The sequence below is a fragment of the Eurosta solidaginis genome, chromosome 2 (assembly GCF_040869045.1).
Source record: "Eurosta solidaginis isolate ZX-2024a chromosome 2, ASM4086904v1, whole genome shotgun sequence".
NCBI lineage: Eukaryota > Metazoa > Arthropoda > Insecta > Diptera > Tephritidae > Eurosta > Eurosta solidaginis.
In genome coordinates, this window is record NC_090320.1 from 237,077,141 (window position 1) to 237,103,287 (window position 26,147).

The following is a 26,147-nucleotide window of genomic DNA, read 5'->3' on the forward strand; positions in this document are numbered from 1 at the left end:
CAAAAATCATTAAACCTATCGTAACAAAATTCGGTAGAGAGGTTGCCTTTACTATAAGGAATGAGTTGAAGAAAGATTAACTAAATCTGTTACGACTGACTTTTATATAAAAGATTTTTAAAAGGGTCGTGGACGAATAAAATAAGCTATATCTTTGCAAAAAAAAAGCTTTATATCAATGGTATTTTATTTCCCAAGTGGATTTATAACAATAAATAGGAAAAACTTCAAATTTTAAAAAATGGGCATGGCACTGCCAATTGTGCAGAGATATGCGATGATACCTGTGCTGAAATTTGTGCCGACATTTCGTATATTCGTGGGTCTTGTGCTTCAATTTTAGATGTCATTTCTGACGGCATCTCTGAGATACGTGTCTCCTGTGATTCCAGTTGGGATGCAATATATGTCTTTTGCTCTTCCAGTTGGGATGCCATATATGTCTTCTGCTCTTCCAGTTGTGATGACATATTTGTGGATATTTGTGATGACATTTCTGTTATACGCGTTTCTTTTGCTTCAATCTTGGCCGTTATACGTGTCTCCTGCGATTCCAGTTGAGATGCAATTTGCGACAATTTGTTCAAATCTGTGCTGGTAACTGTCTGCGATGTTTCATTTTTCTCTTCAATTTTTGTTGTTGATCGAAAATTTCCCAATTTTTGATAACCCTCCGATCTAAAGATCTGGACCCTAGTATATAACCCATCATCATAAAGCGTAAACGGCAAAATATTTCATTTGCCTACCGACTGGTACTAAAAGGTACAGTCCCTTTAAAACCCATATAAATTTTCAATAAATAAATTTATATTCCCGTACCAACGGAAAATCCACTGCCCGGTTCCAAAAGTATTGTTGGTACACCACAGTTTACCGGCAAATATATTATACATATACATAGATATACATACGTATATACCCATATTACTCAGAAGCGCTGAGACAAGTACATATAACAAACCAAAAACCCAGCATACATTAGGTGGGTCTCAAAAAACAAAAAAACACCCCCCCCCCCCCAGTGAACACAAGTTTATATACCCACATTACTTTAACTCAGAAGCGCTGAGACACGAAGCCCGTATCAATAACCAAGCGTAAATTAGGCTGGTTTCAAAGAAAATTTTTTTTTGCCCTTTTGACGTAATTTTTTCTACTTTCACAGCTTAATAAAAGCTCCCCTTTTAATAAACCAAATTAATTTATAATGCCGACATCGTCGGAAGAAAACCAAAAATTGACCACTGCAGACAAATGCCTGTACCAATTAGAAGTTTACTGCTCAAGATGGTCACCCTCCCAAGCTACCCATTTATCAGAGTGTATGCTCAAGGTCAAATTAGAAGACCTAGATAAAATATGGGCAAAGGTGCTAGAGTATCGAGAAGTAAGTTTCTCCGATAATTATTCAGATGTCAACGGCTCGGTTGAGCAAAAATTTTCTAAATGCATGGCAACTTACCAAACATGCAAATCTGAAATTTTGGAAGCCTTACAAACTTTCAACACTGCTAGCACCAACCAACAACAACCCGCCCACCCAGTAAATGATTCAAATTCAAATGGTTGTTATTTGAAAGTACCAGCATGTTACAACGAAGTCTTTCATGGTGGATACGAAGACTGGCCATCCTTCAGAGATATGTTCACGGCAGTCTATAAAAACCACCCAAAAATATCACCCGCTCAAAAATTATACCACCTACGCCTGAAAACGAAAGGTCAAGCAGGACTTACTGTAAAACAATAACCACTGAGCGATGATAATTTCGAGCTTGCCTGGGAAGCACTTAGATCGAGGTACGAAAACAAAAGGATACTCGTCGACAATCAACTGAAGACGCTGTTCAACCTGCCCACAATATTCGCGGAAAATGGAGAACAAATCCAAAAGATGCAGACCACGATCAACAATTGCATGTCTACCTTTAATACCCAAGGACTGGGACCCTTTCCTCCTTTACCTCTGCTCATCCAAGCTGCCAAGTGAAAGCCTTTCACTATGGGAACATCAATACCACGCAGTCAAATCTTGCATCAGGTTTAGGAATTTATCGGTAACAGACCGAATCAAATTTGTGAGAGAAAATAGTTACTGCAAAAACTGTTTATCAACGTCACACCCCAAGAACGAATGTAAAAGTAGTTTCACGTGCGTATATTTCCAAAAGCGCCATCATTCGCTACTGCACTTGCAGCCCAAACCCCAACAATCACAGCCAAAGCCCTGAGCTCAAAATGCCCAAGCCGGCTCCCCTAGGAGAACGGACGACGAACGGCCCTCAACATCGAAATCCGCCGCATGAGCCACCTCCTCCCAACAGTCTCAGGACAAAAACCCGGTTTCTACACTTTTTCGAGTAATCATGGCACCACCCTACTACCAACAGCAGTAGTATCAGTATACTATGCTGGCGAATTTCATAAAACTCGTGCCCTAATAGACCAAGGTTCACAAAAAACTTTTGTATCATCCCGTATACAAAAGATTCTTGGTCTACCCACAAAAGAGTGTCTCCACCAGATATCTGGTATGGGTGGAACGGTTGTGAAGAATGCAAATAAAGTCTGCCAGATAACATTCTCTTCGGCAGACTTAACCCAAATGACACACGCACAAGCAATAACTTTTCCGAGACTAACTAAGTTCTTGCCCACAGATGTTTCAAGCATCGATCTCGAAGAACTGTCCCGATTACCGTTAGCCGATCCACAGTATTCGATACCATTGAACATTGGTGAAGTAATATGTAGCGATATTACCCCGCAAAGCCTCACCGAAGGGCTCCAACGGAATGTGAGTGGAACATTACTTGCCCAAAACACCGTATTCGGATGGATATTAAGCGGCCCTGTAGCTGAAAAGGTATCAATCTTCAGCACTCATGTCACGGAATGCACCGAAGATCCCATCAATCAACTTTTGAAAAAATTTTGGGAACAGGAAGAACCCAACAACGATCAGCTGATGACGAATACTGTGAATCACGCGACCGGATAACCACAATTCGCGAGGAGGATGGACGCTAGAGAGTCAAACTGCCATTCAAATCGGAATTTCCAGCCAATCTAACACTCGGTCATTCACGACCCGCAGTACAACAGCAGTATATCAGCATCGAGCGCACATTCGAAAGAAAACCCGAGTTAAGCATCAAATATTTTGAAGTCCCTAATGAATATTTAACCATGGATCACATGGAACCGCCTCCCAACAAGAGATAACTAGAGATAGTAAATATCTATCATTTTATCTACCCCATCATGCTGTCATAAAACCCGACAACAAAACCACAAAAGTGCGAGTCGTCTTCAACGCATAAAAAATATCACATTCTGGCAACTCGTTGAACGACGTGCTTCATACAGGCCCCATACTACAAAATGACCTAATGCTCGTTATACTTAAATGGCGACTTTATAGGTTTGTTTTTAACGGCGATATTGAGGAAATATATCGCCAAATACTCATCCATGAAGAAGATAAAGATTTTCATTGAACCGTTTTTCGGAAACACCCAACTCTGCCGATAGAAGATTTTCGACTGAAAACAGTTACTTTTGGTGTAAATTGCGTGCCATATTTGGCAATTCGAACCCTACACCAACTCGCCAACTACTGTCAAGACGAATATCCTCTCGCTAAAAACATTTTATTAAATGAAACATATGTTGACGATATTTCGTCAGGCGGTCATAATATTCAGTCCACTTTCAGCTGCATAACTAAGTTATCGAAGCTTTAGAATCGGCATGGTTCCCTTTGAGAAAGATGTCGGCAAATCACCCTGAAATTTTAAAAACCGTTCCCGACCCTGTTTTGCTAGGAGTCAATTTTCTTAAATTTCACGATTCGAGTTCCACGAAAACCCTTGGAATTCAGTGGAACGCGCTAACCGACACCTTCACCTATACGTATGATCCACCATCAGCAGAAAACACGACTACAAAAAGACAGATTTTATCAGCAATTGCGAAACTATTTGACCCCGCAGGATGGCTATCGCCAATAATGATTCTTGCGAAAATGTTGCTGCAACAAGGAACGGATTGAGACAAAGACGTGAAGCCCAAAGCTCTTCAAAAATGAACCTCAATTTACGAAAACTTACCTTATATCAGAGAAATTAAAATTCCTAGGTGGGTACAGTATTCCCCCTATAAACTCATCCAGCTGCATGGATTTTCCAATGCTTCGGAAAAAGCATTTTGTGCCTGTGTATATTTACCCATGAAAATAGTTTTTCATCCCATTTTCTAGCTGCTAAAAGCAAAGTATCACCCCTTCAAACCGTGAGTCTTCCACGGTTGGAACTCTGTGGAGCAGTCTTACTCTCCAAATTAGTGAAACAGCTGCGAAGTGAGCTGAATCTACCCCAACACGACCTCGTTCTCTGGTGCGATTCTGCCATCGTACTGGCACCCCATACCTGGAAAACGTACGCCGCCAACAGGACATCGGAAATTATTAAAAACGTTGACAAAGCAAGTTGGAGACACGTTTCCAGCAACGATAACCCAGCGGATTTGGGCACTCGAGGCTGCAAGCCTCAGAAATTAGTCGAATATCCATTAAGGTGGGAAGGACCTAATTGGCTTATAAATCCATCATCTTCATTTCCAAAGGATATATCTCACCACCCAACTCCTCCCGAACAACGACATGTGGAGGTATTCCACACCCTGCAGGAAGACAAGAGAGATATACTCGACCGGTTTTCATCGTTTTCTCGATCGCTTAGAGTCGTGGCCTATATGTTACGTTTTATACGGAAATCTAAGAAACTGAAAGTTCCAGCCACGCTCAACCTCACCCACGCCAAAGTGAATGATGCCAGAATCAAAATCATCATTCAAACTCAACGGAATTATTACGACGAGACGATAGAACTGCTTCAAACGGCGCGATCCTTACCCAAAAAGAACACACTTCTGAGATTAAACCCTATGTTAGATGACTCAGGAATCATGCGATTTTCCGGAAGATTAGCCTATGCCACATGTAGCTTTAATGAGCGGCACCCAATTATCATACCCGAAAACTCTCGATTTTTTTCTCTTCTGTTGGACTTCCTCCATTCGAACCTGCTGCACGCGAAAAACAGCTTATGATCCGAATGGTAGAGCAACAGTACTACATTCCACGTTTGAAGCAAAAGGTCAAAAAGCACAGCTTCCACTGCAAAACCTGCACCATCTACAAACGGCAGATGAAAACGCAGATAATGGCAGCCTTGCCACCTGAGAGGTCAGCATATTCCCATGGATCCCCTGGACTATTTATGGTAAAAACTTCTCCCCTTCGGCGAGCTTCGTATGTGAACGCGTATAAGCGTGTTCGTCTTTTTTTCCACAAAGGGTGTTCATTTAGAAATGTGCTCTGATCTCACCACGAACGCCTTCAACGCAGCCTTCACCCGATTCACTGGCCGCCGTAGCCTACCCCATCAGATATTTTCTGACAACGGAAAGACTTTAGTTGGCGCACAACGCGGGTTAGAAAGGGAGTTCACCACGTTCCTCATGGAAGTCGCTACAGTCGTCGCCGAAAAGTATGCACCTCACAGATTCTCATGTTGAAGACATGATCCAGTTTGGGACTAAGTCCGCCCCCTCCATCTGGCAACACCCGGCCATTGCGGCCAAGTTCACATGTGTTGCTGTGCTTGCCGACCACCACCGCACTCACTCTCAAGTCAGTTTATTTGTGCAGTTTTCTCGCTAACCGCGATCGCGCAGGTTTTAAATATTTCAACAAATAAATTTTTTATAACTTTGCTTATCTTTGGAAAGTTTTTAATTTTGAATCAAATATATACATATTTCACTAAACCCGTTCCCCCCTTTTAATTGGTAAACAGTACATAGTGCTAGTGCATAGTGAATTTTATACACTAATCTTACTTCATTTGATGGTGTAATTGGTCTTGACTTATTGAACAAGGTGCATGTGTCTATTAATTTAAAAAAAAAACACAATAACACATGATTTTGGTAAGGAGATTATACTATTTGTATCTTGAGAGGATGTTAGTCACTTACGACTGCATGCGAAAAACGTCCCACAAAATCTAGAAGAAGCATTCTCAAAAATGATTGGTACCATAAATGGAGTGTTTGCAGACCCTAACGAAGCACTACCATACAACACAAACGTCGTGGCAACGACTCGCCCTACAAACGAAGACCCCGTGTATTCAAGGCTATACCCGTACCCATTAGGCGTCTCGGATTTCGTAAACAAGGAAATTCGAGAACTGCTAGCAAACGGCATTATTCGTCCATCCAGGTCACCATATAATAATCCCATATGGGTGGTTAAAAAGAAAGGCCTTAAGGAAACTGGGCAAGAAAAAAAGCGGATGGTTATAGATTTTCGAAAGCTTAACGAAAAAACCGTCAGGAATAAATATCCAATCCCGGATATCACGGAATTTTTATCAAACCTAGGTGGAAGTAAATTTTTTACGACCCTTGATTTGAAATCTGGTTTCCATCAGATCAAACGTAAAAAATGGAAAATATGAATTTTGTAGATTGCCGTTCGGTCTAAAGAATGCTCCCAGCATTTTCCAGAGGGCAATAGACGATGTGTTGAAAGAACACATAGGAAGCAAATGTTTTGTCTATATGGATGATGTCATTATATTTTCCAAATACGAAGAACAGCATTTGGCTGATGTGGAAGTGATTTTAAGAAGTTTATTCGAAGCCAACATGAGAGTGTCAGCTGAAAAATCAAAATTTTTCAGAACCGAAGTGGAATTCCTGGGTTTTTTTTAATTTCACAGGGCGGAATGAAGACGTGCCCGGATAAAGTGGATGCCATTAGAAATTTCCAGGAGCCCACTACTCTGAGGGGCTAAGATCATTTTTGGGTTTAGCGGGGCACTACCGCTGTTTCATTAGAGATTCCGGTAAAATAGCGAAGCCACTTACAAGTATAATGAGGGGTGAATATGGCCGAGTTACTGCGTCACAGTCGAAAAAAATCAAAATTGATTTGACTGAGGAACAGAAAAAAGCTTTCACTACCTTAAAGGAAATACTAGCATCAGAGGAGATGACACTAACCTACCCTGATTTTAACAAACCGTTCGATTTAACCACGGACGCGTCGTCGCACGCAATAGGTGCTGTCCTGTCACAAGAGGGGAAACCTATAACAATGATATGCCGTACTTTGACCAGTAGTGAGGAACATTTTGCCACAAACGAAAGAGAGCTGTAGGCCATCGTTTGGGCACTTAAAACCCTTAGAAACTACCTGTACGGCGTAACAGATCTTACGGTTCATACAGATCACCAACTTACTTTTGCGGTTTCAGACAGAAATCCAAACTCAAAAATTAAAAGATGGAAAGCCTTCTTAGACAAATGTAAGGCGAAATTCATTTACAAACCGGGTAAAGAGAATGTAGTCGCGGATGCATTGTCCAGCCAACATATGAACGCCCTGGATAATATGAGTACCGAAACAATTCATAGCGAAGTTTCGTCAACTAACACGACTTAAAGAACTCATAAAGCAGTGAACTGCTTTCGTAATCAGATACTAGTAGAAGAAGGTATAGAACAAGGAAAAAGAACGTTTATAATTTTTGGGAAAAACCAAGCATCTAATCTCGTACAGGAGTAAAGAGGATTTAATAAGCCTCCTACAAGAAGCGGTAAAAGTGGATGTTGCTAATGCAATATATTGCGACTTACATACACTAGCACAATTTCAGGACAAACTGGTGTGGAACTTTTTCCAACAATCAAATTTAGACATACGGAAAAATTTGTCAACGACATAGCAGACCCAAAGGAGCAACAAGAAATTATCGCTGCCGAACATAATCGGGCACATCGAGCGGCCCAAGAGAATGTAAAACAAATATTGGAGGACTATTTTTCCCCCAAAATGGAGAGAAGAGCCAAACAATTTGACTCCAACTGCCACATATGCTCTCAGGCGAATTACGATGGCCATCCAAAAAAGCAACTTATTGCTCTGAGCACATTCCCACATATTGTGGGGAGATCCTCGACATCGACATATTTTCAACGGGCTCCAACTATTTCTTAACTTGCATTGATAAGTTTTCAAAATTTGCTATAGTACTGTCCTTAAAGTCTAGGACAATAGTAGACGTAAAGCCACAGCTTATCCAGCTACTCAACATGTTTTCAGGTACAAAAACCATTTACTGTGACAATGAAAAGTTACTGAATTCTCATAGTATCAAATCTAAGCTCAAAAATCATTTTAATATTGATAGCAAATGCCCCACCACTTTATAGTACATCAAATGGTCAGGTAGAGCGATTCCATAGCGCATTGATGGAAATATCGCGATGCCTCAAACTAGATACAAATATGGATGACATTGAAGAAATAATCCTTTTGGCCACAATCAAATACAATATGTCTATTCATACGGTAACGAAACTGAATCCTATTACAATTTTGTAGTCAGGCAAAGAAATCACAAGATAAGGAGCTCGAAATGCGTAATAGAAATCGACAAGATAGGGAGTTTGCGGTGGGCGAGAAAGTATTAGTTAAAAATAATAGAAGACTAGGAAATAAACTGACGCCTCTCTACACTGAAGAGGAGGTCGAAAAAGGTCTCGGCACTGCGGTGCTTATAAGAGGGAGGAGGGTCCATAAGGACAACCTTCGCACAAGCTAAGTAACCTATGCCGTTACTAATAGACATTTATTTGTTTTAGGATTTTCTACGATGTTATCGGCATCGTTGACGACAGGACAGATAATGGAGTACACTAACGCAAAATACATCCCAGTGGTAGATGGTGACATAATAATCTAAGAAAATTTCGGACACATCAAGCATATCACCAACCTAACTCTTTATGAACTGCTACGAGACGAAACGTTTAACTCCACAGATCATTTCCCCCAATCGCACATGAAGAAAATATTACAAGCAGATTGATAAATACTCACCATAGGCAAGCGAGAAGTTTAAACGCTCTCGGGATATTATTAAAATATATTACTGGCAGAACTTAACACCATCGATTTCGACAGACTAAGTAGCACAGAGGAACAATTAATCGACTCACAGTTCAGGCAGTTCATTATTAATACGGAGGTACAAAAAGAAATTAACAGCCTTACTATCACAGTGAATAAGATTCTAAAGCAAGCAAAGCAAAGAGAAATAGACCCAGGTTACCTTTACGACATTCTTATAGCCAGAAATAGGGCAATGATAACAGAGTTAGATAACTTCTCGTTACGCTCGTTAAAATTGGAACATTCAATCCTATTCTTTTGGATAACTCCGAGATAAATGCAATAATCAAAACAAAAGACTTCACAAACCTCACGATAGCCGATATCATACCATTAGTTAAGATTAAAATAGTCCAATATAATAACGTAATATACTTTTTAATGAAGTATTCTATACCTAGATTTAGACGTAAAAAAATTCGAATTTTTCCAGTAGCCCATGACCACCAAATTCTACATTTGCAAGAACCCACCTTAGCTACATGCGACAACCAAACACCTCAGCTACATCATGCGCTCTACATCTAATGACACGCAACACAACCAACTGTGGAACAACATACAACAATCTTGCACCTATTACATCGATACGTGACGGTTTGATTGTTATTAACGAACAGACGGCAGTCATAGAAGAAAACCACGAAGCTCCAATTACAGTCAAGGGAACTAACCTAGTGGCCTTCGATAAAAAGGTGAAAGTTAATGGCACCCTATTTTTTAACGAAAATTCCACGACGCCTTTAAAACATGAAACACCATGGTCCCCAGATATCAACCTGACACAGCACATATAAATTCTGAGCGCACCTTACCTTCGCCACGTAAATCAGCAAAACCTTCAGCACATTAAACATTTGCAACAGGGCGTCAAATGCAATAACCTGGTGAGTTTCGCTGCTTTGGGAACCCTACTCAGGAATGCTCGCATACGCATTTCACAGAGCAGCTGTTAACAGAAAGAAAACGTCTTTAGCCAAAGCCATTATTGAAAACGCCACCACAAGGTCCGCGGACGTCGCTCACTTAGAAGAGGAAGAGTTATCATAAGTTTGTTCCCACGTATGTCATTAACCAATTGCCACAGTTGCCTTTCCAGCCTTCGCCCAGGTCAATCACATTCAGCCAAATTACGACAACAGGCCACTTCATGCAACTAGCTATATCAGCCGAAATGCGATCACACGGTATGATCGCATATCGTGGTTGGCACACGTCGCTGTGTCAGCAAAGCAATAGCTATTGCTATCGACTGTGGTCACTGCGCTATGACAACTTCACAAGCGCCACAATTCTCTTCATCATGTTTAGCTGCATCAGCAAAAGCAGCCATTACAACATCATCAGTTAAACATCGTTAGCGCGACGATTATGTCAACGTCGCTAGCCGCCAGCAGAGCACCAGCAGCGTTACACGGCGACATCGTGGGCTAGGTGGACAGTTAGGGTAGCTAGTAAGATTCAGTTCTAAATGTAGCTCAATAAAGCACACAAGTGCAATGAAAATTAAGTTATAGCAAGGAAGCTAGCAATATATTACTAGTGTTTTCATTATAAGTTACTTAATCTTATCTGAATGTATACATCCGAACCGACTTTCATTTAAAGTGCTTATTTATGTGTATTTCTATTATGAAAAGCTTTTTAGTGCATCAGTGTTCCTTGCATCAGCTTCCGTTTGGAATCGGCATAAAACATATATATATGTCCGATCTGCCAATTTGTAGTGAAAATCAAAAGGGAGCAAGACGCAAATTCGAAGAGAAGTTCGGCCTAAATCTTCTTGGAGATAAATCGCGCCAAAGCACTAATTATTATTTTTTTTCTTTTTAATTTTTAATGTAATGCGTTAAAGTAATACAAATTCTACATCAGTTGAACAAATAGCTTTTGTTCTACCAAAATAACAAATTCAAGGTTGTTATGTTTATTCCAGCAAAATGAAATTAGTGCGTATATTCTATTATTTTTCAAATGAAAATTTAATTGTGCTTAATTGTTCGTTTCTATATTTGTACAGCTGAAGTGTGGTATTACCTTCACATAGGTTAACCCTTTCACGCATATGCGACACCGGTGTCCCAAAAATATTTCCTTGCATAGCAAGAAGACTGTCAATATTTTACTAGTATTTTCGTTATAAGTTACTTAATCTCAGAATTTATATTAATAGTTAACTTCAGGGAATTCATCAACATAAACAAGTAAGGAAGGCTGAGTTCGGGTGTAACCGAACATTACATACTCAGCTAAGAGCTTGGGAGCTAAAATTGTCTTTCTTATGGATACATACAAATGGTAATACTAAAAAGTGGAGCAACTTGCCTTTGCTATCTTTCTTCAGGTATCAATTCGTTTTATTTAAATGATTTTCCGTACGCCGCCGCCGATTGTCAAAAGTTTCGGTGCTTCGGTGGTGGCGTTCGGCGCGTTACTATATTCTACTAATTTAAGACTCTGGGCCGTTTATTGTTCAAGTCGAAAGTTGGTCCGGTGTGTCCGTAAGGGGTATCAACGGAACCGCATCACAGCCAGTAATAAGAATCCAATTGCGAAATTTAACTCTTTCTAACCGTTCAAAAGTTATTTAAAAAAAAAACCAGCTCACCGAAAATTTAGGGAAAAGTTTGTGTTCAAACAGACAGACGGACATGGCTAAACAAACTCAGCTCCTGATAATTTCAGCATAGTTATTGATGGGTCTATCTTTTATCATTTAAGGATTGGCATCATTCGATTTCGGACCAAGCTTATTATACCATTTCATTGTCATGAAAGGTATACAAAAAATTACTTGGTGGGATCTACCTCCCGGGAGATTTAAGAGCTTCCCTTTAAATGTTTTCCTGCAAATTGGCGAAAGATCCCGACCTACATGTTTTATGCCGACTCCGAACAGCATCTGAAAGGCAGATGAATTTTCACTTTCATGACAGAAATACACTCGGAATATTTCCCAAAGCACTACCGATTTCGATGTTGCTTTGCGCGGAGCTTGAATCCAAAACCCAAGGTGTCGCGCTGCGTATTTATATTTTTGCAAGTGTTTTAATTGTTCTACGCATGATAAGGGGTTATTGGTTAGATCCAGCACTGTCATTTTGAGAGTTTGGTTTACAGTTATTATCAAGACTATAGTTGTGATTAAGGTAAAGTATCACGCGCTCAACGCTTTTATTTAATTGCTTGATCAACGCCCTAGATTGATGAGGAGTATGATGAGTAGTACCTAGGACTTACCTAATTATTTTCTAGCTTTTAGTATTATTATTACTTAATGTAAGTATTATTTTCAATAAAACCGTTTAAATTTATTTAATTGCCTATTATTTCTTATTCTATTTAAGTAGTTCATTTAGTGACTCTTTATTAAAAGGATTCTTTACTCGACTCGGCGCCACGTATGATTGTCCCTCCTCGAACTCCAAAGTATTTTGATGTCACTTCTACCGGACTGTATATAATATTTGTTCCAAATATGAGCCTAATCGGACCACAAATACGATTTTTTTGAATATCTCGATACCTGCGCCACCTAGCGGCGATTTCTTTCTATTCATGTATGTATTATGTGTTCCAAATATGAGCCAAATCGGAAAATAAATACAATTTTTTTGAATATCGCGATCTTTGCCCCACCTAGCGGCAATTTTTTCATAGGTCGTATTCTATTCCTGTATGTATTATGTGTTCCAAATATGATCCCAATCGGACCACAAATACGATATTTTGAAATATTTCGATCCTTACGCCACCTATCGGAGTTTTTTTATTAATTATTATATTAATTTGTTGTCTTCGAGATATATATATTGTATATTTTACAAGTGATATTAAATTAAATAATTATACATAGAAAACGAGTAAATTAGAAAAAACAAAGTTCATAGACCGTATAGCCGACTATTTCAAAACCCATGACGGTTTAACATCAGCGATCCACACATTGAAGGCTTAAAGGTTTAACGCATCAGACCATCAATGCACTTTGCAAGTTTTTATTTATAACTCGTTTTCTACTCTTTGTTGTTTATATTCTTTACCACCGTCAATTGAGTGCGTCAATTAGGTGCTATTATCTCTTTAGACGAGAATTTTTTTTGCAGCCCATGTGGTTTTCCGTCAAGCTCTTGCTTTTGTTAGGATTCCAGGGTACTTTTTCCTTAGACTGAAAGTATATAATGTTATGTTTTAGTTTTATATATTATGGAGTTTTTTTTATCTTATTATTGCATTGTCATGGGGTTCTGAACTAGATTCCATGTTTCAAGCTTGTAGCTTATCGGGAAGTTACTTAAATATAATTACAAAATTCGTTCACAACGACATGTCAAGTCAAGCTAAATAAAACCGTCTAAAAAACCAAGGCAATAATGAACGCATTAACAACGAGGAAGTAATAAATTAGGAATTTTGCTTCCTGTTGGAGTTACAAAAAGAAACAAATGAGCTGAGTTATGAAAAGATTAATCTGCACCTTTCAACTTTAACTTGGAAACACTCAGTCAAGTTTTTGGAAACTAGGTTCACAAGAACATGGAATGAAACGAGCAGACAGGCGAACTTGCAAAAGGCACGGCACTACTGGAGGCTGCGGGGGCGGTCGAGATCAATCGTCCACTTACTTCAATCAAATGAAACACTTGTAGCAAATTTAAAGAGCTAGCAGTCTCCAACTGGTACTCCTCGGACACCTGCAAGATAAACAAGCAAACATGGCCGAATTACGAAGTAAGAGAACAGAGGACCTACTAAATAGGTCAAGGAAAGAAATTTGTATGATCACTGCCGCAATCAAAGGTCACTGGCCGCTTGGCGTGCATGCTGAGAGAATGGGGATCCCTTTTAGTAGCATTTGCAGGAAACAGTCGCGCACTACGTGTGCAGATTCCCAGCTCTAGCACACACTAGGTTTCTAACTATGGGCAGTTAGATACTTCTTTATACTGCTAGAACTTAAGGATGTAGCCAAAACCTCTGTAAAATATATCAGCAGGATCATTGGTTCTACGAGAAATGTGCACCAAAATGGCGTCCAGCGCACTACTTGGGCTCAGATCAGATCAGCAACCAATCGTAAAAGATGCATAGGTTAGTCTCGTTTACGATTGTGTTGGTTGATATCAGCGGCGGGCCGATCGTTAACAGACCTCGTGATATGGCCTATAGGTTTTTTGCCTTGGGGACTCCATCATTCTTACCCTTTTATCTTTTATCCCAGACAGGACAGACTATTGTGAACTAACAAGTGAGCAAACTCCATCTCAGTTATTCATGTGGAACAGTGAACTAAATAGTTAACTGGTTTATGAATGTACTGAGTTTTAGGTAAGCCAAAAGTCTAAGCTGAATAATCGCAGTATTGACTTCCAAACGGAAATTGTTGCGTTGAAGGATGCGGTGTACAAAATGATGTACAATGCCCCCGGTTAGACAGTTTGACATGTACTCGGACGGGTTGTGCGCCGAGCGTGGAAGCCGTCATGTAAAATCACACTAGAATGAAAAGCCTAATGCAATAGACCAATGCAAACTTTTAAAGGACAATGCAAAGGTTAAAAGGACAATGATTTGGTTTAGATGCCCAGCTGGTTCACGTCCTCGTGAAGGCAAAAGCTAACATCACCGTCATCCATGAGTTGCGATGAACGAATCAAGGAAATAAATAGTCAAAAGTTATGACATTTACTGTAGTGACCAAATAAGCGTTTCGGCGTCGGATTCGTGGTGGGAGAGAGACTTCGTCGGCAAGTACTATCGTTCACGCATGTGCACTAACGTTTCGCCGCTATCCGCATAAAATCTAAATTTATTAATATTTCATTCGTGTGCACCCATGCACCGACGTAGGAAAAAGACGATGAGGAGAAGGACGCATTTTATGAGTGCATGGGGTTAACGTCAAGGGGGACAAAGAAGATATTTTTGGTCCCGAAAACGGTGACCGTTAACCCATATCCAGAGAGTGCTTAGATTATGGAGGAAACACATCTCTGTGCTTCTAAATAGATTAAATTCCAGCAATAACACAAGCAACAACGTCAGTCTTGAAATCCAGAAACGAATCACTCTTACCAATAATGCTACTTTGAACTTAGTACTGAGGCAAGTAAAAGTCTTCGGCAAACGAAAATCATGCTTTATAAGTCACTTATTATACACGTCATGATATAGGTTTGGCGCAAAAGTATGGACACTGACAACATATAATGAGGGGGCTCTGGGAGTGTTCGAGGGAAAAGTTCTTCGAAAGATGTACGGAACTCTATGCGTTGGCGTCGGCGAGTATCCAAGATGATTCAATGATGAGATAAACGCAGATATCAACATAATGCAGCGTATTTAAATGCAGCGGCTACGCTGGCTAGGCCATGTTATACGAATGAAAGATAACGCGCCGGCCATGCAGCTATTCTTATCGGATCCCGCTGTTATAAAGCCAATAGTCACCTATGCTTCCCTAGTTTGGTGGCAGAAGGCCACGCAAAGAACGGCTACCGCAAAACTAAGCTAAACGCATAACAGGTGTGATGAGAACATCCCCTGCTGACTCACTTAGTGGTTTAGTGGGAATACCTCCCTTCCCTATTCTGATAGAGAAAGGGGCAACACTAGGCGCAATAAGACTTGAAAATATTTGGGAGTTGAAGCTTGGAAACATGATTGAACATATGAAGATAATAAAAAAATTCATAAGGGATCCCACATTACAACTGCGTGGCGTAATGTCTCCTAAGCTCAGAACCTCACAGAACTTTGATGTATCCATTGTGGACAGAACCCACAGGGAAACAGGGAATCCTTATAATGACCCTTACTCAGAGCTCTGGTTCACGGATGGATCGCAATTCGTTTACAGAAGAACAGCCGGCATCTACGGGCCGAACTTCAAGAAATCTATACCAATGGGATACTACCCCACCATATTTCAGGCAGAAATCCATGCAATAGAAGTTTGCGGCAGAGAGTGCCTACGGAGAGACAGCCAGGCGGCCCTGCGTGCCTTGCAATCCTACACAGTTACATCTAAGCTAGTGGATGACTGCATTGAAATCCATAATGATAATCCAGCAACGAAAGTATCAGTCACACTCATTAATCTAAGCATAGTGGACCTACGAACTCTCATTGGTTACTATACGGGGCGTACTGTGGTCTACGATATCACCTAAGTAAGTTAAATCTATCCGATACTCAAATTTGTCGTTTCTGTGAGCTGAAGGATGAAACGCCGGTTCACATTGTCACCGTCGCTCTGGCAAGGCAGAGACTCTCCTATCTAGGTGGCGTGACTCTTAATCCCTATGTGATATGGAGTAAAAAGCCTGAAGAGGTGCTTAGAAACATCAAAAGCCTCCGCATAAAAAATTAGGCTGAAAGGTCATGTACAATAATCTACACAAAGGTCGCAGTGCTTCCAGGCCTAATAATAATAATAATAATATCGGAACCCGCCTACGGAGGGAGGCAGTTAGACCAGCGAAGAAGCGACAGGCGTGACTTGTTGGCCGGCCGAAACCGTTCAGCAGTTAAATACCAATTAAGTAAAAAATTAAGGTTGAATAGTGAGGGAGGACCTATTGCTAGTACGTGATTGCTCTCCTCTCTTTCTGTATAAAAAGATGCAACATATTACATATATTGGTATTAGGCGTTATATATCCATTTTAACGTATTCTAGCCACGTTCATTGCGATATTAACGAAAGCTTGCAATTTTATTCTTTTGAAAGGTTTTCATGAAGAGCTCTTGTTTGGGAGTAATGCAAATTATTAGCAAAAACTATTTCATTGCTCTCGGGGAGTAAAAGAAAGCTTAGCTTAACTTGTATGTATGCTTGTTTGTAACTCTCTAGACTAGGCGCGCAAAGGAGTGTTTGACCCATCTAGCGGCAATTATTGCAGTGGTTAAATAACTCGCTACAAAACGAGTTGTGCTTAATAGCAGAGGCACGAACCTCTGTGCTACGGTGCTATCAATATCATCGAGCGGCACCATATTTACCTGTTTTTATTAAACGGTTTTATTTAGCTTGACTTGACAGGTCGGCCGGTCGTCGTGAACGAATATTGTAATTAGAATTTAAGTAACTTCCCGATAAGCTACAAGCTTAAATCTTGGAATATAGTTCAGAACCCGATGACAATGCAATAATAAGAAAACACTCCAATAGGTGGCGCATGGATCGAAATATTTCAAAAAATCGTATTTGTGTTCCAATTTGGCTCATATTTGGAACACATAATACATACATGAATAGAAAGCGACCTATGAAAAAAATTGTCGCTAGGTGGCGAAATTTCTAAAAATGTGAGGCGTAGCATAACATGATTAAGATTCAGATGGTCTTACTTATGACTATCAATAGAAATTTGATGCATCCAACGCTTTTATTTAATTGTATAATCAACGCCTTAGATTTATGAGGAGTGTGATGACTAGTACCTAGGACCTACGTTATTATTTTCTAGTTTTTAGTATTATTGTTATTTAATGTAAGTATTGTTTTCAATAAAACCGTTTAACTTAAATTTTTTTTAAATTATTTTATTAGTTTTTTAAACTTAATTTTTATTATTTATTACATGCCGCCCAGAAAATATTTTTAGTTTAGAGAGCGAGGGAACGAAGTGAAGGGTCTCGTGCTCTCAAAGGAATATGCCGGGACTACTCAAACAATAGTTGCAAGTTCTGCTGGGATAAAATAAAAATGATTGAAACAATTTTCCCTCAAATTAATGGAAAATTGTATAAAAAAAAAAAAATATTCTTACTCACTAAAAGAAATTCTCCTCGTTTCAAAGAAAGTTTGTTTTAGGAAATATTTTTCTCGTTTGCTCATGCTTTTTTTTCGATTGAATTTCACATTTAAAATTTTAATAAAAATTCATATTGAAAGTAAGCATCGGTGGTTCAGTGGTAGAATGCTCGCCTGCCACGCGGGCGGCCCGGGTTCGATTCCCGGCCGATGCATGCAATGGCAGCTACGTTTTTTTTGGGATTTTTTTTACTTTATACAGGATACTAAGTAATATGTTCTGGTCAATGCTATTTCTTCGATTTGATCTCTTTTTAGCTCGTATTGTCGAGTGTCGGAGTTCACCAGAGTCGAAATATTTACTACTTTTTTGACGTTTGGGTTTGGCCGACACAAAACCGACAGTTATTTAATTCTATTATTGAAGAGTCCAAGGAAACTTATATCGCCCTGCACTTGGTCCTTGGTCTGCTTCTTGGAAAATTCTGATAAAAATATCTTCCTAGCCAACGCAGCCGCTGGGTATTGATTTGAAAAACTTATCCTGTCCATCATTGCATTTTCTGTGGTATTCGAAATTTTCTCTGAAACTCTCCCAAAGCCGTGTACGTGTATACAAATGGTTCCAAATTAACGGAAGAGGTTGCGTCTGCTGTTTACTGTGTCGATCCAGAAATTAGTACATTATACAGGCAGCTACACTGCACTGTCTTTCGGGCGAATATTCTAGCCTTAATGAAAGCCGTTGAAGTTCAGGAGGAAGCGGGCTTAAGCTGCAGTTGCGTCGATATATTGATAGTCAGGCGGCGATCAAGGCAATGATCTCACATAGTACTACATCAAAAAGTGTCCTGGAATGCAAAGGAGAGAGTTAGGGGTCTTATAATATACCCGCGGCAGGTATGCCTGACGTAAGAGGCGACTACAAAACCAAATTGATTCAAGGAGTTGTGTAGCGCAACCCTTACAAGGGGTTGCCAGCGCAATATATAACTTATCCAACCAAGATGTCAACCTCACCTACCCGTGGCGAATCCTGTTTCTTTAACGGCCAAGGCTCTGACTACCCCAAGTTCCTCATGGATCTAGAGGTGTGAGGACGATAAGGCCTAGAAGACTTCATGTGGTCATACCAAATCGTTCCCGATATGGTCGGGTTAGTACCTTAGCGGTGCTTGTTACCGGAACGTACCAGATCTGCATCCGGCAAGGGGCCATCAGCATCGATAATACTCCCTAAGGCCTTCGGGGTGTGTGCTTATGCTACAACAACAACAACAACAGAGACTTTGCACAGGCCGGAGACCATACATCCATATCTTGTTCCCGGCCATAAAGGGATAAAAGGTAACGAAAAGGCCACTGAGTTGGCAAAGGATCTCAATGAATCTACTTAATAATCCCGGGAGACATATGATCCATTAAGCAGGAAAGGTGTGGGCAGAATCTCATCTTATAAGTTCGGCCTTCTCAGTAACAGCAGATTTAAAAAGAGCTAGCTGCAGGAAGAACCATTTCAGCACGCTCTGAGTTCGTGTCGTGCCAAGTCAAAGCTCCAGCTGCTAGGGACGGCAAAGTTGCCAGATTTCAGGGCAGCTATTAAGCAAAGCCCTAGAAAATTTTTAGCATTCGAGAAGAATAGAGTTGTTCTTTAACTCCATTCCTGTTACCTGATTGGGGGTATTACGTTTGGACGCCAGACGAATTCTGTTAATACATTCAGCCTATGTGTTTATTAAATCTATCCACTTAAATCTAACCTCCCAAAGCCGTGTCACTTGATCTCCATGCTTTTCTTTGCCGAGAGAGAGCAGAACACTTCAGAACTCAGCCTCAAGTGGTATTTGTGGAGAAGATAATTATTCGCCGGGTTGGTAGGCTGTCATTGATGTTTACGCGTATTTTGAGGTTCCCTGAAAAACAAAATCTTTTCCTATTTCGAAATTATGACTTTCAAGACCCGAATGAGCTTACTCTTTGCTTGATGACAGCAGGTACTTCGTTTTTTCCTTGTTCATCATGAAACCAGACGTTCCCGCTTCTTTTTTACAGAAAACTGACATTAAGGTTCGGATGTTTATGCCGATGATATCAATGTCTCGATAAACGCACGCTCTTATAAAATATTCTTCCAGAATACTTAAATTACGCAGGTAGCATAATTTTTCCAGCCTCAAATTAGATAGTGAGCAGGGCGGGGGTCTGTAACCTTATTCAGGGCTCAAAGACATCCTTCGCACTTTTGACTGATATGTAGTAAGAGGTGATGTGTGTCAATTCCTTATTCTTAGATTCCAATCATCAGGCATGCACTTGTTCGATCATATTTTGCATAGAAATTGATTCATGCACCTTACCAACACCTCGCCGCCGTGATTCAATAGCTCCGCAGGTTCATCGTCATAGCCATGTGGGTAACAACAATACCAGCAATTGCGGTCTCTGATCCATCATTTTCCCTGGGTGATACATCGCTGTCTCTATTTAAGACCTTAGCAAAATATTTCCTCCATAATCTCATTTCTCTCTAGGCATTGGTTGTCATCGTTTTCGTTGCCATGGGCTTAAACTTTGTCGCCGAATTTTTTGGTGAAATTTGCAGCAGTCTGTTGCGATTGCAGCCTTTTGACGTCTAGCTTTTAGTCGCGCAGAGCGCCTAATTGGCTGCGACGACATATTGATCGGAGTCTATGTCCTCGAGGTGTGCGCACATCAAAAATACTGGAAGCGTGCAGTTGGTCTATTACAACGTGGTGGATTTGATTGCGTTTATTTCGATTGGGGGACAGCTAGGGTCTGACATCAGGCGAAGTCGATCAGCCTTATTAGGGAGCTTTTCCACTTTGTTGTTAAAGTCGCCTAGCACGGTTTTATTATCATGGGGCAGAGCTGATAGAATGCGTCTTTTACCTCATCACGTCTTTTAACTCATCATCTTACTCCTATATCGGCGCATGGCCGCAAATGTATGACTTATTAATAAATTTAGCCTTAATGCAGATAGTGGCGATACTTGCGTTCACATGGGTGAACGATAGCACTTGGCACCAAAGTCTTTCTTCAGTCACGAATCCGAAATCCACCTTTTTGCATGCCCACTACTCATAACCTTCAGAGAAAGGGCGTCAGCTTTGTGAAATTAATCAATTATTTTGAAAAAAAAAAAACTCATATATTTCGCTACGAGTATGAGCTAAAGACAAATTGCAAAGATTTATGGATCTAAATACGATCCAGGAAAACATGCTCGACCTTTCCAAACTCTATGTCCCTAGGACGCTGTAAATTTCAATGCAGACGTTTTCAATTTTAGTTTTGTATTTTCGATGCTTGATGCTCGATGTTTTTAAAATTTTGGAGCTTTGTCTTTTCCATTTTCCGTTATTGGTATTTCGGCTTTGGCGTTGGTCAAACGATGCTTTGATCCGTGAGTATTGGTGTATCGTGAGGTTAGGCAAACGACGGCATGTACTTACGCAAACTTAATCTCCATTGTACGTAAAAATTACTTTGATGGTATTTCCTCTTATTTTCTTAAGAAATGTAGTTTATCTCTCGCTCAGCCTTTATCATGTAAAATCAACCTTTCGCCTCCTACACAAGTGAAAGGCCTGTTCAATTACGCCTATTAACAACTCTGGGAACCAGATTTAAATGACATCTATAGTCTATAAAATGACCTCGACAATGTAGAGAAATAGAGCAGCAAAAACGTACTGTGTCTCAGTATCAAAATCGATTTGCTCAAGTTACTCAATTCTTCAAAATCAATTGTCTACAATTAAAGCATTCACCCTCATCGCGTGTTTTATTTTCACCCGAAAATATTCATAGTTTTTGTTCACCCTGTCGCAGAGGGTGGCGTTACAATTTTTCGTGTTCGAAAAAGAGTTCACCTTATCGGCAACTCTTTGTTCGGGCGAAATGAACAGCGGGGAAACCCAAATTTGTTCACTCACATTTTACAGGCGAACGAGAGGAAAACAAAATTAAGTAATTTTTTGTTTTGAAATTTGATACTCTTATAATTATATTTATAGTCCAGGAGCCCACTGCAAAAAACATGTTGCATGTTGTATTCAAATGGGACCAATATAACTCAATTATCAACATGGCTGTATTCATAAATTAAAGAAAAAATGTTTACATTAGTCTGCGCCTTATGCGGCAGTTACCCACCGACGTGTGCCGTACGTACGGACGTTTGTCGTACCAAGCACGTTTGACCGAACTCTCAAGCCCGTAGGAATCAATGTGTGCGTCTGTGTACATGTACATAACATATTTGTGTGTGTATTGTTTACAATAAGCACTGTTGCCATTGACCATTTTGCATGTATGCTTATGGAAACATCAACTTTTTCCAATTTAATTTTTGATATTGTAAAAGGCCGGAATAAATATTAAATAAGTATAAATAGATTACATATTTATAATCTGCACTTTTACATAATTATTTCGAGTTATTTTCACAATTTTTCAAACTTTAATTAGGTGTTTTTGCATAAAATTGCAAAGGGTTAAAAATTAGCGCACAAAAGTTTACTAGGCAACTCTGTCTAGTGAGAGAGCGATCAGCTGACACGTTATTACGGAAAAAATCAAAATTGGTTTGATTTCTACGTTCCGGGCTACGTACGTACGGGCGTTGCACGTCGGTGAGTTTTCGTTTACATTGCACACTCATATGATAGGTCGTGTCAGGTGACACGTTTTTGGTACGTACGTTCGTGAGTAACTGCCGCATTAGTTGTATATATGCATATGGAATTGACCCATGTTTACGAAGATTTTGCTCATTTCAGCACCTTCGTTCGCTTGAATCTGCCACGCCATTTTTGCAATAGCCAAATCATGTGTTACGATTACATATTCTTGATCACATTTTTCTGCTATTTCAGCAGCAATTCGAAGAGTTTCACGTACAACCGCATTAGAGGTTGGTGAAGCATTAATGGGTGGTAAATAGTAAACACACTGAATCAGGCTAGTGCTTCCGTAACATGGCAGTTATAATCCAACCACATTGGAATATTTGTTAGTTGGGCTAAGGAAAATACCCACACAAAATCCTTGCTTCTGGCAATCTCCATAGATGGAAGACACTGGTCTATTAACTTTAGAATAGAATCCGCTGGCAAGATGGACATACGCGTATTTAATTTTATGTAATTTGGCGCAATAGTGCTATCAATCTCGACAAAACGACGCCTTTTTCTAGGTGGGAGATGATATTCAGTCACAGTTGAAGAATTGTGTTCTAAATTAGAGACATCTCTTGAAGTAGATGAAAGATCAACATCTTGGAAATTATCAGACTCGTTTATGGAAATAGGATGAAACTGGTAAATCATCCCAACCGTGTCATGAAGTGTGTCCTTACCAGAAGCCGTGTCTACAAATCTGTAGAAATTGTCAAAAGCCAAGTGTGTACTTAAACCACTATCTACTCGAATACTCGATGGAATAAGTTTATTTTCACTAAATGTAGTGAATGTCATTTCTGTTTCTAATCCTTCTCTGCTGTGTGATATCCTGCTGTGTGTCCATATTTATTTAACAGGTACAAAACTTTTTTGGAGCTTGTCAACGATTTTATTGCTAAACCTAACGTGATATTCTTTGCTGGTTTTACGCGCCCCTTTGCTACAGCATAAATAATGTCACTGCATATTGATGTTATTTCCATCAAATCATCGTCCGAGTTTTGACGACGAGGATCAGGTCCTTGGATAATATCACTAATAAATTGAACAAGTAAGAAAGGCTAAGTTCGGGTGTAACCGAACATTACATACTCAGCTGAGAGCTTTGGAGACAAAATAAGGGAAAATCACCATGTAGGAAAACCCTGGAATGTGTTTGTATGCCATGGGTATCAAATGGAAGGTATTAAAGCAGGGATGCACCTTAACGTTAAGCTAATCGTTTATCAAAAAATTTCCACCGTTTCCGTTGAAACACTTCGAAATATTATCGATAAAGAAATTATCAAGATAAATTGTATCTCGTTTTTAACCGAAACGAAAAGCCTTCGCTAACGTTAAAAACGTTAACAAAAACGTGATACTTTATGTTTGAACTGTGCTGGCAATGCTATAGCCATGGTGAAGCCGTAAGGTGGCAACAGCGAGCGGACTCCATGTAATTTGTTTGTGTAATTCGTTGGTGGTAATGTCAAAAATACTGTGAGAAATGTTCGTACTGTCAAAATTCATGAGAAAAGTTGAAATCAGCTTGGCTAATGCTTTCACCTTTAATGACTCCGCCATCAATCAGCTTTGCCAGCATAGTTTGAAATTAATAATCAACATAAACGATTCGATTTCGTTTTGATATGGCAGAAAACGAAACAAAATCATTTCGTTAATTTGACGTTCTTAACGTTAATAAACGAAACGAAATGACTTTGTTTCGTTTATTAACGTTAATTATCGTAACGAAATGATATCGGTTCGTTGGTTAAGCATGCCTGTATTAAAGAGTATTTTGAAAGGGAGTGGGCCATAGTTCTATAGGTGGACGCCTTTTCGAGATATCGCCATAAAGGTGGACCAGGGGTGACTCTAGAATGTGTTTGTACGATATGGGTATAAAATGAAAGGTGTTAATGAGGGTTTTAAAAGCGATTGGCCCTTAGTTGTATTTGTGAAGGCGTTTTCGAGATATCGACCAAAATGTGGGCCGGGGTGACCCAGAACATCATCTGTCGGGTATTGCTGATTTATTTATATATGTAATACCACGAACAGTATTCCTGCCAAGATTCCAAGAGCTGTTGATTTCGTCCTGCAAAACTTTTTCATTTTCTTCTACTTAATATGGTAGGTGTCACACCCATTTTATAAAGTTTTTTCTAAAGTTATATTTTGCGTCAATAAACCAATCAAATTCCATGTTTCACCCCTTTTTTCGTATTTGGTATAGAATTATTGTATGGGTGGGTTATTGCCGGATTTCGGCCATTTTTTATACCAAGATAAGGTGAGTTCAGATAAATACGTGAACTAAGTTTAGTAAAAATATATCGGTTTTTGCTCAATTATCGTGTTAACGGCCGAGCGGAAGGACAGACGGTGGACTGTGTACACAGAAAACAGTTGACGCCATAGAATCTATGCCCCTACCACATTTCAGAAGGATTGGTAAATTTTTGTTCGACTTATGGCATTAAAATTATTTTAGACAAACTAAATGAAAAAGGGCGGAGCCACGCCCATTTTGAAATTTTCTTTTAATTTTGTATTTTGTTGCACCATATCATTACTGGAGTTGTGAATGTTGACATAATTTACCTATATACAGTAAAGATATTAATTTTTTTGTTAAAATTTTACTTTTCAAAAAATTTTTTTTTTAAAGTGGGCGTGTTCTTCTTCCGATTTTACTAATTTTTATTTAGCATATATATTGTAGTAGTAGTAACTTTCCTGGCAAATTTCATCATGATATCTTCAACGACTGCCAAATTACAGCTTGCAAAACTTTCAAATTATCCTCTTTTAAAAGTGGGCGGTGCCACGCCCATTGTCCAAAATCTTACTAATTTTCTATTGTGCGTCATAAGCTCAACCCACCTACCAAGTTTCATCGCTTTATCCGTCATTGGCAATGAATTATCGCATTTTTTCGGTTTTTCGAAATTTTCGATATCGAAGAAGTGGGTGTGGTTATAGTCCGATATCGTTCATTTTAAATAGCGATCTGAGATGAGTGCCCAGGAATTTACGTATTTCATCAAGATAACTCAAAATTTACTCAAGTTATCAATCAAATTTTTTTTCGATACTGATGATTTTGATATATGGAAGTCTATATCTATCTCGATTCCTTTATACCTGTACAACCAACCGTTATCCAAACATAGTTAATATACTCTGTGAGCTCTGCCCAACTGAGTATAAAAAGTAATTCAGGACGTTCGCACTCTCCGCGAATAATATCGTCTTCCGTAAGCTTTTGAGGTAATCTGAGCGGCCCGATAGATTTACTGCAGCGCCGTATTTCATATGCAGTGTCTTCAAACCTGAAATGTTTATTTTCTTCACAAAGAGCAATTTCTCGAGCTAATGTGCTGATATCTAGATCGCATCTGTAGATAATTTTTAATCGAGACCCTTCCCTTATTACCTTTATTTTCACCGTTCCATTAAATGATTCGGTAAAAATTTAACGGCGGCCACCGTGGTGTGATGGTAGCGTGCTCCGCCTACCACACCGTATGCCGTGGGTTCACACCCCGGGCAAAGCAACATCAAAAAAAATTTTAGGAATATGATTTTTCAATTAGAAGAAAATTTTTCTAAGCGGGGTCGCCCCTCGGCAGTGTTTGGCAAGCGCTCGGGGTGTATTTCTGCC

The 26,147-nt window shown here is 39.6% G+C and overlaps 1 protein-coding gene and 1 non-coding gene across 3 annotated transcripts in view; both read left to right on the forward strand.

The window, feature by feature from the left end:
- The window catches only part of LOC137240714 (protein spaetzle 3-like), a 392,427-nt gene that overhangs the window by 310,573 nt on the left and 55,707 nt on the right, over nt 1-26,147 (forward strand). The gene's annotated exons all lie outside the window — the stretch shown is intronic.
- On the forward strand, nt 17,934-18,004 carry TRNAG-GCC (transfer RNA glycine (anticodon GCC)). The gene has a single exon. It is a non-coding gene; the product is annotated as a tRNA-Gly (tRNA).